Genomic DNA, 5,974 nt, shown 5'->3' with positions numbered 1-5,974 from the left:
ATATTTTCTCCCATAGTTAATTGACCTCTTGGGCAACCTCCCCCACGTCCATCCTTTGTATCCTGACTGCGGATGGTTAGAGGTTACAGTTTCTTCTAACACTGCCCGGCTTCTTTCTCCCTGAGACATAGCCTGTATCTTTCCTCGCAGCTGTGTGCCTGTGGGTTTCAACGATTCTGGAAGCCCCCCAGTTAAAGCAGGCATCCTCTCAGGATCAACAGGCATCATCACAGGTGATTCATGGTGTGGCCGCAGCTTTCTATCATACATCATTTGGAGATAAGCAGCTTTTGGAACACTCGTATTTCAACTGATAGTACATATTCATCAATTACCTGTGAGGCGTTTAGATCAAGGAGCGGGAGCACAAGTGATTATCTGGTCTATACCTTCAGGGGCAGTATGGGACACTGAGCCGGACCTGAAAGCAAGAGTAATGAATAATTGGCTCAGAGGCTGGTGTTGAACCGCAAACTTTGGATTCTTCGACCATGGGTCAGTTTATTCGGCCCCTGGCCTGTTGTCTGTCTGTGGAACCCACCTATCTCAAAGGGAGCAATGATTACTAGCGCAGGAGCTAGTAAGAACTTTAAACTAGCTACGAAGGGGGAAGAGGACAAAACAGGCCTCTGAAGAAATGAGCCCAGGGGAACGTTGCTTGAGCTGGGGATGAGGCAGATGACTCGACTGAAGTGCATCTATACCAATGCACGCAGCATGAGCAACAAACAGGAACAGTTGGAAGTGATTGTGAGTCAGGCTAATTATGACCTTGTTGCTATTACCGAAACATGGTGGGACCATTCCCATGACTGGAGTGCTGTGATAGATGGCTACAAGCTCTTCAGAAGGGATAGATGAGGCAAGAAGGATGATGGTGTGGCCCATTATATTAAGGACTGTTTTGATGCTGAAGAACTTATGGTTGGGAATGACAGAGTGGCTTGTCTATGGGTGAGGATCACGGGGAAGGCCTGTAAGGGCGACATCTTGGTGGGGGTCTGTTATAGACCGCCTAATCAGGATGAAGAGTTTGATGAGGCATTCTATGTGCAGCTTGCGGAAGTCGCGCATTTGCCAGTGCTTGTTCTCGTGGGAGACTTTAACTTCCCTGATATATGTTGGAAATATAATAGAGCACAGAGGAAGCAGTCCAGGAGGTTTCTCGACTACGTGGAAAATAGCTTCCTTATGCAATTGGTAGGAGAGCCTACCAGGGGTGGTGCTGTGCTAGACCTGGTTACCGCTAACAGAGAAGGACTGGCGGGAGAAGTGAAGGTTGGGGACTGTCTTGAGCAGAGTGACCATGGAATTGTAGAATTCTCTATTCTTGGAGAAGTCAAAAGAATGACCAGTAAAACTACTTTCTTGAACTTCCAGAGGGCGGACTTTGATCTGCTCAGGGCGCTTGTAGCGCAGGTCCCTTGGGAGTCGCTTCTCAAGGGTAAAGGGGTCCAGGAAGCCTGGATGCTCCTCACGACGGAAATCTTAAAGGCACAAGAACAGGCTGTCCCTGAGTGCCATAAGGCGAGCCATAAGGGAAGATGACCTGTGTGGATGAGCCGGGGACTATTGTTGAGACTCAGGGAGAAAAAGAGTCTGTGTCCTCCGGAAGAAGGGGCAGGCTACTTGGGGGGATTACAAGGGAGTAGCTAAGGTATGCAGGGAGGAAGTTAGGAAGGTAAAAGCCCAACTTGAACTCAGATTGGCCACTGCAATAAAAGACAGTAAAAAATCCTTTTATAAATATATCAATGACAAAAGAAGAACCAAGGATATTTCTCGTCCTATACTTGCAGCAGGGAATGTGGCCACTGAGGACAAGGAGAAGGCTGAGGTCCTCAATGCCTTCTTTACAACTGCGTTTAATAGCCAGACCAGTCATCTGGGCATTTTATGCCCTGATCTGGAAATCTGGGACCCTACTCAGAATATACCCCTGGCGATTCAGGTGGAGACAGTCAGAGAGCTTCTCCTCCATCTGGACTGTCACAAGTCCACGGGACTGGATGGGCTGCACCCTCGGGTGCTGAGGGAGCTGGTGGGGGTGATTGCCGAGCCCTCTAGGCCATCTATCAGTGCTCCTAGTTAACTGGAGAGGTCCCAGAGGATTGGAAGCTTGCTGATGTGACTTCCATCTTCAAGAAGGGCCGTAAGGAGGATCCGGGGAACTATAGGCCTGTTAGCCTGACCTCGATTCTGGGGAAAGTAATGGAGCAAATCATCTTGGGTGAGATCGCATGTGTGTGGTGTCCAGGGGATCAGGCCCAGCCAGCATGGGTTCATGAAGTGCAGGTCGTGCTTGACCAACCTCATCTCCTTCTATGGCTGGGTGACCAGTCTGGTAGATAAGGGAAGGGCTGTTGATGTAGTCTACCTAGAATTCAGCAAAGCCTTTGACATGGTCTCTCACAGGCTTCTGCTGGGGAAACTGGCTGCCCATGGTCTGGACAGATATACACTTCTTTGGGTAAGTAACTGGCTGAGGGCCGTGCCCAGCAGGTGGTGGTTAATGGAGTGAAGTCCAGCTGGCGAACCATTATGAGTGGTGTCCCCCAGGGGCCCATCTTGTTTAATATATTTATTGATGACCTAGATGAGGGGATTGAGTGCACCCTCAGTAAGCTTGCAGATGACACCAAGTTGGGAGGTGGTTTTGATCTGCCTGAGGGTAGGGAGGCCCTACAGAGGGATCTAGATAAGCTGGATCACTGGGCTGAGATGAATGGGATGAGGTTCAACAAGGCCAAGTGTCAGGTCCTGCACTTTGGCCACAACAACCCCAAGCAGCGTTATAGGCTTGGGGATGAGTGGCTAGATGATTGTGAAGAAGAAAGAGACCTGGGTGTGCTGGTTGGTGCTCGGCTGAACATGAGCCAGCATTGTGCCCAGGTGACCAAGAGGGCCAATGGCATCCTGGCCTGCATTAGAAATAGTGTGGCCAACAGGAGCAGGGAGGTGATTGTCCCCCTCTACTCAGCACTGGTGAGGCCGCACCTCAAGTATTGTGTTCAGTTTTGGGCCTCTCACTACAGGAAAAATGTTGAGGCCCTGGAGCGTGTCCAGAGAAGGGCAACAAAACTGGTGAGGGGTCTGGAGCACAAATCCTATGAGGAGCAGCTGAGGGAGTTGGGATTGTTTAGTCTGGAGAAGAGGAGGCTCAGAGGAGACCTCATTGTTCTCTACAACTACCTGAAAGGAGGTTGGGGTGAAGAGGGGTTTGGCCTCTTCTCCCAGGCAACGGACAGGACCTGGGGAAATGGCCGCAAGTTGTACCAGAGGAGGTTTAGGTTAGACACGAGGAAAAAATTTTTCTCTCACAGAATGGTCAGGCACTGGAATGGCTGCCCAAGGAGGTTGTGGAGTCACCGTTCCTGGAAGTGTTCAAGAGGCGTCTGGACGAGGAGCTGCGAGATGTGGTTTAGTGCTTGTGGTAGAAGTGGTAATGAGAAGACGGTTGGACTGGATGATCTTACAGGTCTTTTCCAACTTTGTGATTCTATGATTCTAATCTACTTTTATCTGTGTCCGCACAGTGCAAGGACTCTTTCTTGGATTTCACATATATTGTTTTGAGTTACAGTGCACCAAGGTAGGAAGTTGCTCGTGGCAATGGAAACTTGCCAAACTGGCAAAAAAACAGCTAAAGGGTCAGCCAAAGGATGACACCGTGATGAAGCTGATGATGGAAAAATGAGGAGGAAGTAGGTGGTCTAAAATAAGCAGAGGCTGCTAACTTGCATGACCAGAAGGACATTATTGTATATTAATGAGTTATTGGAATAGAACAAATGTGTATGCCAATGTATTGCATATGTATGTCTTAACTGTTAAAATGCAGAACTTGAGCTCTGAGAGCGTGTGCTTGATGTGTCATGTTGCCCAGTACATATTGTGAGGAATAAAGGAATGCTGCTTTCCAGCACCACATTGGAGTTAGAGAGTTTTCTTCTCAGATTTCAGATGACAGTATGGAATTAGCAGACCAAGTAAAAAGAAGCACAGAATAGTGGTAGAAAAAGATACATTTGCAAATATTGTTTTCTAACAACTTATAAAAATGAAAATATCTGTAAATACTGTCTTATTTAACACATTACTAGATAGTTTTCCTTGACACAGTATACAAAAGTTCTGTTCTTCCAGCTTGGAAAGCCAAAATTTAGATCAAAATTAAAATAGACTCATTTTACATAAAAAAGAAATCTATTAAGTTGATATGCAAGTGCCAGATATTCTTTAATACCTCAGCTGTATCTCTATGTGACTTAGGAACACCAATATCTGACAGATACTTTTTTTTTTCAGTTTTCCATTTTATGTAAGCTTAGCTTAACAAAAACAAGAACTTGCAACTTTGTTTTAGAGGATGAAAAGATATAACATAGTTCAATACACTTGTCAGAAGAACCACTCTCTCTTTTTTTTTCTTTGTATTTCTGCATGTGTTTCTAACTTCAACAAGGTTTATCTCCTTGATTTATTTTTTTAGAAAAACTGGATATATGTAAGAGACCAGCTTGGATAACTTTTTCAGTGTGACACCATTTTATTTCTGTCACTTGAGAAAGCTTCAGAATATGTTAGATGTTTCATTCAATAAGAACTTATTTTCTGTTAGAGGCGTAGAGGCTCCAGTCTGTTTCTATTGTTGCTTTGTAGAGTTGAATGTTCACTGCTAGAGAAGACAATGAGTATCCAGCTGACGTTCTGCACTTAAAATCTATTTTTTCCTATAGTTTCTGAATGGATTTCCTGGTCCTCTTCTCTCTCCTCCTGTTTTCTTTTTCTTCCTTCACTGCTTCAGAGACCTGGATTTGTCTTAAAGTCTGAATATGATATAGATTTTAATCTGCACAGAAGTAAAATGAATTATTCTTGTCCATGCTAAGAGCACACTTATGTTTGTCAGTAGCTTTATGGTCAGTGAGCCAGCTCAGAAGCTCTGCGAAGCAAACAATGGGGTATGATTGGGAGCAAAACACTGCACACAAAAGAGCTTTTTCTTAAAATCTGACTGGATGATGCTTGTTTGTGGGAATACAAGAGAGACTGTTTGGAACAAACGCTGTGGAGCAAGATAAACAGCAAGGCTGAGAACCAAGGACACGTCTAGTAGAGAAAAGCAAAAGGAACGGCTCACAGCTCTGGATTCAGTGCCTGCATGCACGGCTATGGAGAGTTTGTGGAATGCTTTGTTGACATGTAAGGGCAGGTGGGAAAGTTGTAAGGGCAGATGGGAAAACTAAAAAAGAAAACTTGTGAATGTAAGTAAGTGACATGAGAACCTGTAATAAACAATTCGAATCATCCACATCTGAGTCCATGCCTGGTTGCCACATTTGTTACTGTTCAGAAAATCAGGAATCATCTCAGCTGCTAAGCTAGAGATTTTTCTTTGTCAGCCTGTCAGGTGTTGATCTGAATGTACTTATTACACTTTTTTTGTTGCTTCTTACCTTGGATTGCATGAATTATCATTGGCTGTTCTGTATTCTTTATTGCATGGAATAATAAATAAAAAGTACATGAACAGAGAGAGGGATTAATCCCCTCATCTTTAAAGACCCTTCCTCTCTCAGGTTCACAAAGGCTCTTCTTATTCCTTTATTCTGTGCCATTTCCAAACACACCATGCCACAGATGTCTGAGTAATGTGAGCACTGCACTGTCTCATATACATACCAGGTGTTGAACAATAACAAGAAGAAGCTGTGGGTTACCAATTTGAAGAATCTCTGTTAATAGTTTGAGATTTTATGATTACAACTAATCCATTGACTGTATGTGCAACAATTGACCTCTAAACTCTTTCTTCCCAGACCCATAAAAATTTCTTTTCCTCTCAATGAAGGTTGCTACAAAAAATGAGAGATCAAAATCATTAATTTAAAAGGGACGTGACATTCTCCATGGAGATGTCTCTTTTCACAATTCCCTTTCAAATGAATAAGAATTGCACACAGCTTTTTTT

This window comes from Meleagris gallopavo, chromosome 4 (assembly GCF_000146605.3).
Source record: "Meleagris gallopavo isolate NT-WF06-2002-E0010 breed Aviagen turkey brand Nicholas breeding stock chromosome 4, Turkey_5.1, whole genome shotgun sequence".
NCBI classification, from domain to species: domain Eukaryota; kingdom Metazoa; phylum Chordata; class Aves; order Galliformes; family Phasianidae; genus Meleagris; species Meleagris gallopavo.
Note: the sequence above shows the minus strand (reverse complement) of the source record.